The 13650-nt window shown below is 37.0% G+C and overlaps 1 protein-coding gene across 2 annotated transcripts in view; it reads right to left on the bottom strand.

Moving 5' to 3' along the window:
- The window catches only part of ehf (ETS homologous factor), a 54838-nt gene extending 42199 nt beyond the window's left edge, over nucleotides 1-12639 (bottom strand). For both annotated transcript variants that reach the window (XM_003225168.4, XM_016996129.2), the window contains exon 1: nucleotides 12211-12639. The gene's annotated coding sequence lies outside the window, so the exon portion shown is untranslated. The remainder of the gene's footprint in view (nucleotides 1-12210) is intronic.
- Between the last annotated feature and the right edge of the window lie 1011 nt (nucleotides 12640-13650).

Raw genomic sequence — 13650 nt, 5'->3', positions numbered from 1 at the left:
TTCAGCAAAGTCCCCCATGACCTTGTTGTAAAAAAAAAACAACTAGTCAAATGTGAGCTAGGCAATGTGCTATTAGGTGAATCTGTAACTGGTTAAGCGACCAGACCGAAATAGTGCTCACTAATGGTTCTTCTTCATCCTGGAAAGAAGTGACCAGTGGAATGCCACAGGGTTCAGTCCTGAGCCCAGTACTGATCAACATTTTTATTAATGACTTAGATGAAGGTTTAGAGGGCATGCTTATCAAGTTTGCAGATGGCACCAAATTAGAAGGGATAGTTAACTCCAGAGGACAGGATCAGAATTCGCAACATCCTTAACAGATGAGAGAGTAGGGCCAAAGCTAATAAAATGAATTTCAACAAGGACAAATGTAAGATACTACACTTAGGCAGAAAAAAATGAAATGTAAAAATACAGAATGGGTGGTGTCTGGCTCGACAATAATCCATGTGAAAATGATCGTGGAGTCCTCATGGACAACAAGTTGAACATGAGCAAACAATGTGATGCTGCATCTAAAAAAGGCAATGAGATTTTGGGCTGCATTAGAAGAAGTATAGTATCTAGATTGAGGGAAGTCATGGTACCCCTCTATTCTGCTCTGGTCAAACCTCACCTGGAATACTGTGTCCAATTCTGGTCACCACCATTTAAAAGAGATATTGACAAGCTGGAAGTTGTCCAGAGGAGGGCGACTAAAATGATCAAAGATCTGGAGGCCATGCCCTATGAAGAGCGACTGAAAGAGCTAGGCATGTTTAGCCTGCAGAAGAGAAGGTTGAGATATGATAGCCATATATAAATATGTGAAATGATGTCATAAGGAAGAGGGACCAGGCTTGTTTTCTGCTGCTCTGGAAACTAGGACTCGGATCAATGAGTTCAAATTACAGGAAAGGAGATTCCACCTGAACATTAGGAAGAGCTTCCTGACTATAAGAACTGTTCAGCAGTGGAACTCTCTGCCTTGGAGTGTGGTGGAAGCTCGTTGGAAGCTTTTAAACACAGGCTGTATGGCCATCTGCCAGGGATACTTTAAGTGTGCTTTTCCTGCATGGCAGGGGATTGGATGAGATGGCCCATGCAGTCTCTTCCAACTCTATCATTCTATGATTCTATGCAACTAAGCAGTTTGTATTGCCCTTTTCTTCTCATTTCTCTATTTTATAATATTACATTTAATAATCTATATATTTTGCCCTGTGCTAATCATTACTACAATAAAGATTAAAACATCAACTGGAAGAGTACTCAAATGATAATGTTGTTTATTTTCTTTAGTTCATTACAAAGACTGTCTCGTCTCTTAATAACATATTTCAATGCAAATGCAAATTGTCTTGGTAATAGCAGTGAGTGTAGGCTCTACTGCTGATATTTAGTGGTTTGCATGCAATCATCCTCCTAAAGAGAGAGCCACAGGCCTAGATTTGTTGTGTGCTAAATTCCTGTTTCATAAAGTGAGTGTGAGGCCATGCAGCCTTAGCTAGAATTGACTTAACAGCTCCGGCATTTCCCCCCTTTGACTCATTAGCAGTTTTTGATTGTGTTGATGATGTTGATCTACATCCAGTATCATACGTTTGGATGTTCCAACTTTTTTCCCTTTCTCTCCTCTCCTTCTGAAAACCTCCATGTCATCCTATGGGAGAGGAATGATATTCCTCTCGGGTATCCTAACACCTGCTCTTTTATCTGCAGGTTTCTGGATTCTGGCTTTGGCCTCTAATGAAACCAATACCTTCAGCTTCCATGCAATTTGGGGAAGTCCCCAAGAGCTATTCCTGATCATGGCAATGTAGGTTGCCAGGTAAAAATGAGGCTTCTGGCCTTACATGATTGCACAGAACAGATGATTTCATTGCTGATTTTCCTTTACTACACAACTATTACAGGTATGAGTGTGCTGTCTTGTTTCTCACCTGACAATCTAATGGCAGTGTCATGTTGCTACCACTTCATCCCCCTTTGAAAAGCAAGCTCTATGTCACGTTACCAACAAAGCCCCTTCCGTTTTCAAAGTGGCCTGTCAATCACACAGGAATGTGTTATTTGAGAAACCCAACCTATATCCTTCTTGAGCATATGGAGCAGCTTATATTCTATAACCCTGGATCCTAACCTTCCTATCTAGTTATGGGAGATTTCACATGTTACTTCTTGAAACACTAAACACTAAAATGCAAGCTGATATGCATTGATATGAAGAAGAGATATAATTCTCTGTAAAAGCCAGAAGAAATACTCTATGTCATTATATTTTTGGTAATTTTTATGTTGTGCAAAAAAAAAAAAAACCCAACAACACCACAGTTAGACCCATGTATCTATAGAGGACTTTGTATGGACATGTGAAATCCACAGATAACAATGAAAACTATTGAAACAAAGGGCTTCTGTCACAAGAATACCACAGAGTCATGTTGGATGACCTGGAAAATGCTTAGAGATGACATATTTTGTCAGAAATTGATATTATCAATACCATTCCCATGGACATGGAGGTCATGCTATACTGGTTTGTCCTGAAGTGCACTGCTCATACATCTCATTGGATGGCCCTGTGTTCTACTATTTCAACAGACAAGAAAGATCATCAATGCAAATCTTTATGAAATGTAATGACAGGATGCACAAGTGAGTCATGTTGTCCAGATTTGATGCACCTCATTAACCTCTAGCATATATCATGCATCTCAGCTACAGAGAAATGAGATTGCAAATGTATGTGAGCATCAGCACGCGTGTGTTTGTATGTGTCAATTTTGACAATTTTGGTTATAGGACAGAGATATCAACTGCTACTAGCTGTGCCCGGCCACGCGTTGCTGTGGCGAAGTATGGTGGTATGGGAAATAAAGTATTGAGGAATTGGTGGTAGTTAAGGCCAAGGGTAAAGGTTTTCCCCAGACATTAAGTCCAGTCGTGTCTGACTCTGGAGGTTGGTGCTCATCTCCATTTCTAAGCCGAAGCGCCGGCGTTGTCCGTAGACTCCTCCAAGGTCATGTGGGATGACTACATGGAGCGGCGTTACCTTCCCGCCGGAGCAGTACCTATTGATGCACTCACACTTGCATGTTTTCGAACTTCTGGGTTGGCAGAAGCTGGAGCTAACAGTGGGGGCTCTCTCCGCTCCCCCAATTCAAACCTGTGGCCTTTCGGTCCAGAAGTTCAGCAGCTGAGCGCTTTAACACGCTGCGCCATCAGGGGATATTATTTCCTAAAGGTTGTGAATATACAATATTTCTGATTGGGTTTTTTTGTTTGTTGGAGGCAAGTATGAATGCTGCAATTAGGAAAAATGATTAGGAGGTAATGGCCTTGCAGCTTTAAAGCCTGGCTGTTTCCTCCCTGAGTGAATTTTTTGTTGGGAGGTGTTAGCTGGCCCTGATTGTTTCCTGTCTGGAATTCCCTTGTTTTCAGAGTGGTGTTGTTTGCGATATTTTATGTGCTTCTACTGCCTGTGGCCCTGAGAAAACAGAGGATTTGCCAGCCTTTGATGATGGGAATACTTTGTTGGGAGGTGTTAGCTGGCCCTGATTGTTTCCTGTCTGGAATTCCCCTGTTTATTTACTGTCCTGGTTTTAGAGATTATATTGTTCTGCATTATTCTATCCCAGTAATTATTTCATATTAAAGAAGAATCTCACTTATCCAACATTCGCTTATACAATGTTCTGGATTATCCAACGCAGTCTGCCTTTTCATAATCAATGTTTTTTGTAGTCAGTGTTTTAAATTCATTGTGATATTTTAGTGGTAAATTTGTAAATACAGTACAGTAGAGTCTCACTTATCCAACATAAACGGGCCGGCAGAACGTTTGATAAGCGAATATGTTGGATAATGAGGAATTAAGGATAACCCTATTAAACATCAAATTAAGTTATGATTTTACAAATTAAGCACCAAAACATCATGTTAGACAACAAATTTGTCAGAAAAAGTAGTTCAGTACACAGTAATGCTATATACAGTAGAGTCTCACTTATCCAACATAAACGGGCCGGCAGAACGTTGGATAAGCGAATATGTTGGATAATAAGGAGAGATTAAGGAGAAGCCTATTAAACATCAAATTAGGTTATGATTTTACAAATTAAGCACCAAAACATCATGTTAGACAACAAATTTGACAGAAAAAGTAGTTCATTACACATTAATGCTATGTAGTAATTACTGTATTTATGAATTTAACACCAAAATATCACAATGTATTGAAAACAGTGACTACAAAAATGCGTTGGATAATCCAGAACGTTGGATAAGTGAGTGTTGGATAAGTGAGACTCTACTGTAGTAATTACTGTATTTATGAATTTAGCACCAAAATATCACGATATATTGAAAGCATTGACTACAAAAATGCGTTGGATATTCCAGAACGTTGGATAAATGAGACTCTACTGTAAATACTACATAGCATTACTGCGCATGGAACTACTTTTTCTGTCAAATTTGTTGTAAAATATGATCTTTTGGTGCTTAATTTGTATAATGATTACCTAATTTGATGTTTAATTGGCTTTTCCTGAATCCCTTCTTATTATCCAACATATTCACTTATCCTGCCGGTCTGTTTACGTTGGATAAGTGAGACTCTACTGTATATTTCTAATCTTATATTATCTGCTCAGAACTGGATTATATGAGGCTCTGTCTTCACAGCTGTATAAAATGCACACTGAAGTGGATTATATGGCAGTGTGGAGTCAAGATAATCCAGTGCAAAGCAGATAATATAAGATTATAAATGGGTTATATAGCTGTGTGGAAGGGCCTTGGGTCTACACTGCCATATAATCCAGTGCAAATTAGATAATCTGTGGAAGAAGTCTAAGTGAGGCCTAAATCGGCCTGTCCCCTAACTGAAGCCTGGCTGTCCCTTGGTTGCTAGGCAACCAAGTGGGCAGAGATTAGCCCTCTAAACTGGCAGCAATTGGATAAAAAAAATTATTGCTCTCCCTCTAATTAGGACTTTATTTTTCTTTTCTTTGTTGTATCAACCTTGAGGCGTGGATGATGGGTTGTGTTGTCAAATTTTGAGGTTGGGGGGCCTGTAGTTTTGTTGTTTTGTGAATTGCCGTGATGCCATCACTCTTTTATATATATAGATTGTAAGGACTCCATTATAAATAGAGTGCTAAGGTAATAGAAAATTGGACTAGAGAAAGAGAAGTGGAAAGATCTTTAAAAGTATCCACTTACAACAGAGAGGTTGAGATGGTGAATAAGAGACATGGAGATAACCCAAACTTGTGCTTTCAAGTTTTTCTGGCCTATGGTGACTCTATGGTGAACATATCACAGGGTTTTCTTGACATTGATTTCTTCTAGGAGACTAGCTGACCTTGAACAAATCACACATTTTTATCCTCATAGGAGGGATTCACCTTTGGGTTGCCACAAGTCAGAAATGTTTTGAAGACACACAGCAACAAGAAGATCTCATGATATATTATTATAATTTATGATTTTCTCTCTGTTTTGAAAGTGACTAAAGAGTAAAGACCTCTGGTTATTGGGCAGTATAATAATGTTGTTTTTGTTGGTATGTTATTAATTTGTATACAGTGCTTGCCATGTCTCAATCACATACTGTATAAGAAGCTGTTCACATTACTATTAGCAATGCTAATGATAGACATAGAGAACAACACCTAAATTGAGTAAACCCAATTAAATGAAAATAATTTGCATATGAGATTATAAATAATCCCAATTCATTGTAATAGGTCTACTCTAGTTTATCTTAATTTAGGATTTATTCCAAGTACTATTTGTTTCCCACCCCACCTTCTTTTATATAGTACCTAGATGAAGTTTTCAGTCAGCTACAACTCTTCTATAATATTTTGGACAACTGTAGGTCTTGTTGGTTGGTGACTATGGGAAGTAATCCCCTTATTGCTGATTATTCTTCTGCAAAGAATATCATACGCAGTGGAATCATGCATCGTTTCCTGTATCTCCCTATTGGATTCATTATATATTCACTGTACTTTTATAAATTTGTTGCCAGAAGAGGGGAGAAGTAGATTGATCTCTGGGAAGAATACAGTTGGCTTTCTATATCCATGGATTCCACCATACACGACTTGTAAATATTCCAAAGTGGGGGGGGGGGGGGGGGACCAAAAAGCAAACCCTTTTTACCATTTTAAATAAATAGCATATTACCATGCCATAGTATATAATGAAACTTGAACTTTCATTGATTTTAGTATCCATGAGAGGTCCTGGAACCAAACCACAGCCAATACCAAGAGCACACTGTATTGCACCCTTTGTGTATTTATTTTCCTTATTTACCCTATTTATATCCTGCCTTTCTCTACCCCGGAGGGGATTCAAGGTGGCTTACATATTTGGAGTACTTTTAATGTGTAGTCACATTTAAAGAACTCCAAATAAGAAAACAAATGGTATCCCAGTTGCTCTATTTGATACAATGATATGGTGTAAGAAATATTTAATTCTTCCATTCATCAACAGGTTTGGGTATATTTGAAACTCACTTAAAAGATCAAAAAGTTCCAGGAGTTGTTCCCTTTCTTTCCAAATTTGCTTTGAAAATCCATATGTTTGGTTTATCTCACAATATTTTTCTATTAGCTCCTGGTATAAATAAAATCATCCTATACTATCTCCCTTCAAGTTGGTTTATTTCAATTGAGTATAAAACTGGAAAGAACAGGAACAAAATTTGTGATTTTTATCAATAATTATTGATGTGACTTCACAAGATTCAAGGGGATGTGCAATTCAAGTATGCTGTATTCTGAGCAAAGTCCGGTGTTTAATTAGGGAATGACATCTTCACAACAATAATACTGTAGTATATACAATAGTACAACTGCAATCCCAATGGCAATAGTACAGGTTTCACTACTTTTATCTAGTTTCTTTTTTTTTTTAAAGCAATCTTTATCTTTTTTATTTGCCTATGCTGAACTACTTCCTTATTCTATATTAACTGCTGAAATAGAAGATGGATTATCCCCCAATATGAATGGCTTACGTATTTATTGATGGTAATTGACTTATTTCTGATTTTTAGATTTTCTGTTCAAATGCATTTTCTCAGTTAACAAAAACATTTGGATAATGAGAAACTTGAAGAAATAGAAACCTTTTTCTAAATTGGTCTGAAGTGACATGATAAATAAGGGTTGCCAAGTGTATTGGAGTGGTAAGTATGCCCAATTTACAGAGGATTACACCTTTAATTATATTTATTTTGCTCACAGCATACTGTAGTAGTTAAATGAGATCTCAGCCATCCAATCCAAATGAAAATGTCTTTTTCAATCTCCAAAGGCACTTGACAATTACAGGTTTGCCATGGCTGAAATGTCAACATGGTAGCAGTCTTCCCTTGAGTCATTTGCTGGGGCACCTCGGGTCTTCATGTGCCACCCTTTTCATGAGGAATGCCAAAGAGGAAAAATACAAACCTCACCCAGAAATAAAAAAGTGCCTATAATAACTCTTTCTGACTGGTGACTATTCTCATTTCATTGGTACAGTCAAGAGAGACAGGTTTGCAAAAGGAATGAATTATGTCACTTTCATTAATACTGGGACCAGAGGGAATGGTACAAACAAGGAAAAAAACTAAACAAAGCTTACTGGACCTCTGACATTTTCTAAACAATGTATACAGTCAAGCAAATGCATTCAGATAGGGTATAAGGATAATTAAGGAATATTCCTTCAAGGAGTCTGTGTCCATTTAAGCAGTAAGCTTTCATTTGTAAAGAATTATCTTTAGCAGGGAAGTTATTATTAGTACTGTTGACATTTACTGTATGATGTCAACTTGCCTGGATATCTAATTTGCTTAATGTTATTTACTTTATGCCTCTAAAGGCTGACTGAACAAACTGACTAGGTTCTGGGAATTAAAGATACCATCGCTTTTACCGTAATGGTGATTTATGTGTAAACTACAATTGGTGCTTGATGTGGCATTCCTGTTTTCTAGATAGTGAAGGCAAATTCATACAAATCCTACAAATAATTAGGAAAAATTATGCAAGCGATCACTCATTATTAGGACTCACCACTGCAAATTTGTATCTAGCTAGCTACAGTAGAGTCTCACTTATCCAACGTTCTGGATTATCCAACGCATTTTTGTAGTCAATGTTTTCAATGCATTGTGATATTTTGGTACTAAATTTGTAAATACAGTAATTACTACATAGCATTAATGTGTAATGAACTACTTTTTCTGTCAAATTTGTTGTATAACATGATGTTTTGGTGCTTAATTTGTAAAATCATAACCTATTTTGTGTTTAATAGGCTTTTTCTTAATCTCTCCTTATTATCCAACATATTCGCTTATCCAACGTTCTGCCGGCCCGTTTATGTTGGATAAGTGAGACTCTACTGTATATATAATTAAAACATATTATTTTGATAAGCTTCTATCACTGAATGCACCTTTTGAGCGTGATCGTAAAATTGTTCAAAAGAAAGGAGGGAATCCCTGAATTCAATGGATTTTGCTTCCTTAATTTCTGTCTAAACCCTTTTAATTCAGAATGTCCCTATTCAGTTAAGGGATACTCCACTGTGATCTCATGAGTAAGGTGTTGCATTTTAGTGTGAAAACACATTTCTTCTCACTTAGGGACAATACTAGTAAGTTATTTTAAGGGAGATAATTAGACCCACAGACTAAAACTATTGATAAGATGACATTTAGAATGATAGAGTTGGAAAAAACTATCAGAGCCATCTAGTCCCAACTGCTGACACCCAGAAAGAGACAATCAAAACACTCCTGATAGATAGCCATCCAGCCTCTGTTTAAAAACCTTAAAAGAAAGCATCTCCATCACTCTCCAAGGCTCCTTCTACACTGTCATATAATCCAGATTATCAAAGCAGAAAATCCAGGGCCCTTCCACACAGCCGTATAACCCAGAATATCAAGGCAGAAAATCCCACAATATTTGCTTTGAACTGGGTTATCTGAGTTCACACTGCCGTATATTCCAGTTCAAAGCAGATCATGTGGAATTTTATTTAGCTGTGTGGAAGGGGCCCCAGATGATCTGTTTTGAACTGAATTATATGCGTCTACACTGCCATGTAATTCAGTTCAAAGCAGATAATTTTGATTTTCTATTGCAGTGTAGAAGGGGCCCAAGATGGGCTGTCCAGCTCTTTACACCAAGATGTTGTTCCTAATTTTTAAGTGAGATCTCTTTTTCTGTAGTTTGAATCCAGATGATTTTTACTAATAAAAAATACTATCACAATACAGTAGAGTCTCACTTATCCAACATAAACGGGCCGGCAGAATGTTGGATAAGCGAATATGTTTGATAATAAGGAGGCATTAAGGAAAAGCCTATTAAACATCAAATTAGGTTAGGATTTTACAAATGAAGCACCAAAACATCATGTTAGACAACAAATTTGGCAGAAAAAGTAGTTCAATACGCAGTAATGCTATGTAGTAATTACTGTATTTATGAATTTAGCACCAAAATATCACGATATATTGAAAACATTGACTACAAAAATGTGTTGGATAATCCAGAACGTTGGATAAGCGAGTGTTGGATAAGTGAGACTCTACTGTACTAGAAAATCATTTGGAACTAGAGAACCATGTAGGTTTTTCATTACAATTTAGCCCTTGTGCAGTTCAGCCGTTTGGTGTAATAAACCAACACAATCAACTTCTTTCATGAGGTTATAATATTCATGCACTACCATATACCTTGCGGTCACAAGTTCAACATAGGGAAGCAATCCCCATAAAAAAAAAATCACTGATAGATTGTATTAGAGAATGGTATTGTAGTAGAATGGCCTTTGCAGTTCTAATTCAAACAAAGCACAATACAGATTGATATATGGTTACGTACAAGGAAAGAAAACTAATAAAAGAACATGTAATATATTCCTTGGGCCAGGGATAATTTAGAACTGATAAATACATTTACCTAGTACACAGTACTAAAAATATCCATAGGGTCCTTAAGATATAGATATAGTATAGGACAACTACTTATTTTTAGAAATGTTCTTTAAAGTGCCAAATATATGATTTCTAAGTGTTACATACAATATATGAACTTCTGTTTCCTCACAAGCGGTTCCTTTCTTTTCCCCACCTTCTCTTCATCATCAGCCATCTTTTACCTCTAATTGATTCATTTGGCATACTAGTACAAGCCCACAATCAGAAAGAGACCATTTATTTGAACCATTATACTGTACTTCTGGGCTATCATAGGTAATTCATAGTGAAAATGTGAAGCAAAATGAGAAATGTGCATTCCATTGTGCGACAGGGAAAGAGGCAAGTGAAAGGGGAGGATAAAAAGTAGTAGTAGTAGTAGTAGTAATCCAGTAGTGTTTTATGAGTTCAAGGATGTAAGGTAAAAAAACAACAACGTATTAGCAAGTTGTTTGGTATATTCCTAAACTTGCTCCATAATCCTGTTGCATTTATTCAGTAATTAGTTCAGTAATTTATTCCATATGCCTTACTTCCAGGATATAGGATCATGCCCATAATAATATATGATAATTAAAAGTAGATGATATATCTACAAAAAAGAAGGATTTCCTACAATCTTTTTTAAATGTTCATTGTTCCATATCTATACAAAATGTTTCTTTTTAATTAAAAAATACATCACCATTGAACCGATTATTATAGCCAATGCCGTTTTACTATTCTGAATTTATTTTCCATAGCAAGAATATATATTCCTTTCATTATGTCCTTTGATACAAGGATATTTTTGACTATCAATTTAAATGATCTGGCTGGCACCACAGGTTAATATTAAACTTAAAATGAATGGCCTAACTTAAAATACTATCCAGCCATATATACATAGATTATACGCACAGAGGTTATCTTCAGTATTTTCAGTGTACTCTAGATAACTCAAGCATAAAAGTAAGAGTAAAACTGCACATTTAAAAATAGTTGTTGATCAAGTTGAGGTTTCTATTCATTATACTGGATGTGCAGCATAATTTGTGGAGTTTGCCATGAAAACATCACATAATATAGTATATGCAGAAAAAAATATAGAAAATTCTTTTAAATACTACAGGCTTCACTATTATGAAGTTATTTGAACTAAACATCTATAAAAACCAATAAAATGAGAACACAAATATAGATATAGATAGCAAGACAGAGAGACCTTCGAAAGCCTCTAATTCTGTTTTTAGTTCATTTCCAAATTTCAGAAACTCATCCAATGATAGTACGATTGTAAATCTGAAAGAATGACTGCAGCCTCTTCTACATTGCCATATCAAATCCAGATTATCTGATTTGAAATGGATTATATGACAGTGCAGAAGGGGCCTGCTAGTGAAAAGCATAATTTTGCTTAGGAAATGAGCTATAAAGTGAAACAGATCACTTGCATACTTAATATTCAAGATCAACCCAATGTGAGAATCCTAGAGAGAATATGCAGACAATAAAAACCCTGAAATGTGATGACAAACAGGCAACAGCAGGAATGAACTCTGAAGAACAGTATTGGAAGTGACCAGTAGCTACATTAGGAACTGGGAAAAGGCTTCACAACTCCTACAGCAGGCAAAACAATTGATGCATTTGACAATGATCAATACCAATATTGTTTTCAACACCACAGTGCCATTATCTCAGTGTTTATCCACAAATATTATTTGAAATGAACATGCTAGAGCTATTCAGTATAAACTAAATGGCACGAAGAAAAGGGATTAAAATATATTCAAAAGTGGAGCCTCATAACAGAATCAACATATGTGTGGGAAAAACAACACTGACTATTTGACCATTGGACAATTTTCTCCATACCATATTCAACTTCTAATATTTGGGTTCTGAAATAGTACAATAACCTTTGTTAAGAAAGAGAGCATATATTATTTCATTAGAAGAGCCATTCATGGTTTTAAAAGCGCAAATGATGTCTTGCTGAATCAGTGTCTACACTCCTGCACACAGGTAAGGGCTGTTTATGCCTTCAACGCAGTTTGTGCTGCTGCTGTGCAGAATTATTTTACTAAACCTTTCTCAACACCCTTTGATCAAAAATATCATGTCCTAGCCTAATAATTACTTGTCGAACTACACGTTGCATCCTTTGAATAAAGGGGCAGAAGAAACAGGAGCACTTCTTTAAAGTGAAGCGAACGGCATGCCAAGTCGAAAGCCCTTACCTCATTTAGCTTCTGGGTCTGTTGGGAAAATCCTTGAGCTGCAACAGTGAAACGACTGATCAGGCTATGTCAGATGTTAGGTAAACATAGGTGGCAGACTATCACTTCAAAAACCTCCGAGCAGTGGAGATAAATGGATATGATATTAATTTTCAAACTTTAAAAAAATGTTTAGCTGGCCAATTGTGGAATTCCTTAGGTCACTTCCTGTTATTCTGATTGGATCTTCTAAAATTAAACTTTAAAAAAACTCCGTAAGGATTACAAACATTTGCATACTGCCAGCCAACTCACACCTTCACGTACAAACAAAACAAGTCTAACCAGGTTACACTCATGTCCCAAGAACAAAAGAAAAAGAGCCCTGTAAATGGATAAGGGATTTCTGTGCATGTTTTTTTAAGACCACCCCAGTCTCCTCCCCATCTTAAAGACAGGTTATTTCAGGTAGCTCACAAAAATGTAATTAGAAGCACTCTAAAAACATGCCCATTGTTTCATACAGCTAAAATCAGCTGGGGCAGCAACAGCAGAGGAATAAAACTGAACTTAATGGAATAGATATACACGCTAAAGCTCTTGTGCCAAAGGATTATCTTTCCTCTCCACTTGTACTCATTTACCTTTGTTGAACTAAGACTGCACAGAATTGGCCACATTTCCAAGTATTATTTCTGTGCAAATATCTATGGAACCTACTGAAGAAGAAAAACTTGGCACAAACCAAAAAAGGCATACCTACTAAAGGAGTGACCATGGATGTTGCAATCAATGCTCAAGGGGGCAACCAGAATGTATGTGCTCAGCTTGCTGTGAGACATACAGCTTGTCATTGTTTTTTTTTAATTATATAATATATACTTCAAACACTTATATGAAAACAACACATATGTCTCCTTAAAGAGCTGAACACAAATGGTGGTCTGCCAGGTGCATTTGGCCCTTGTTATTCCTTCATCACTATAAAAGAGAACAAGAGAGAACTTGTGAAGAATTGGTGGGGCAGCAGGGAAATCCCAGCTCCCCATGCCCCACCTTGCCCACAGCAACGCTTCCCCATCACACATGGGGAAGTGTTACTGTGCGGCTTCCCCCCACGTTGTCCCTGTTGTTCCTTATGGAACATGGGAAGCCTCCCGTGTTATGGGTGCAGCGTCATAGAATGCTTACATCACAATTGTTGTATGGAGCCCCGCCAGAAGTGATCATGCATCGTGTGATGCGTGGCATGGGGCTCCATACAACAGCTGTGCTGCAAGCATGCTATGACACTGTGTGATGAAGTCATTAGTGTCATACCAAGGTTCATGGGCTTCAGGTTCATTAAACAGAGATGGAAGGATCTGTGGGCAAACTGTAGCTTAGTCCCTTCAGCCAAGCTTGTCAGCCTCCCAGGATAAATCAGAAGAGTGCCAGAGATGTTCATAATATTTTTACAAT

The sequence above is a fragment of the Anolis carolinensis genome, chromosome 1, assembly GCF_035594765.1.
Source record: "Anolis carolinensis isolate JA03-04 chromosome 1, rAnoCar3.1.pri, whole genome shotgun sequence".
NCBI classification, from domain to species: Eukaryota; Metazoa; Chordata; class Lepidosauria; order Squamata; family Dactyloidae; genus Anolis; species Anolis carolinensis.
This window is presented reverse-complemented; position numbering and strand designations above follow the sequence as displayed.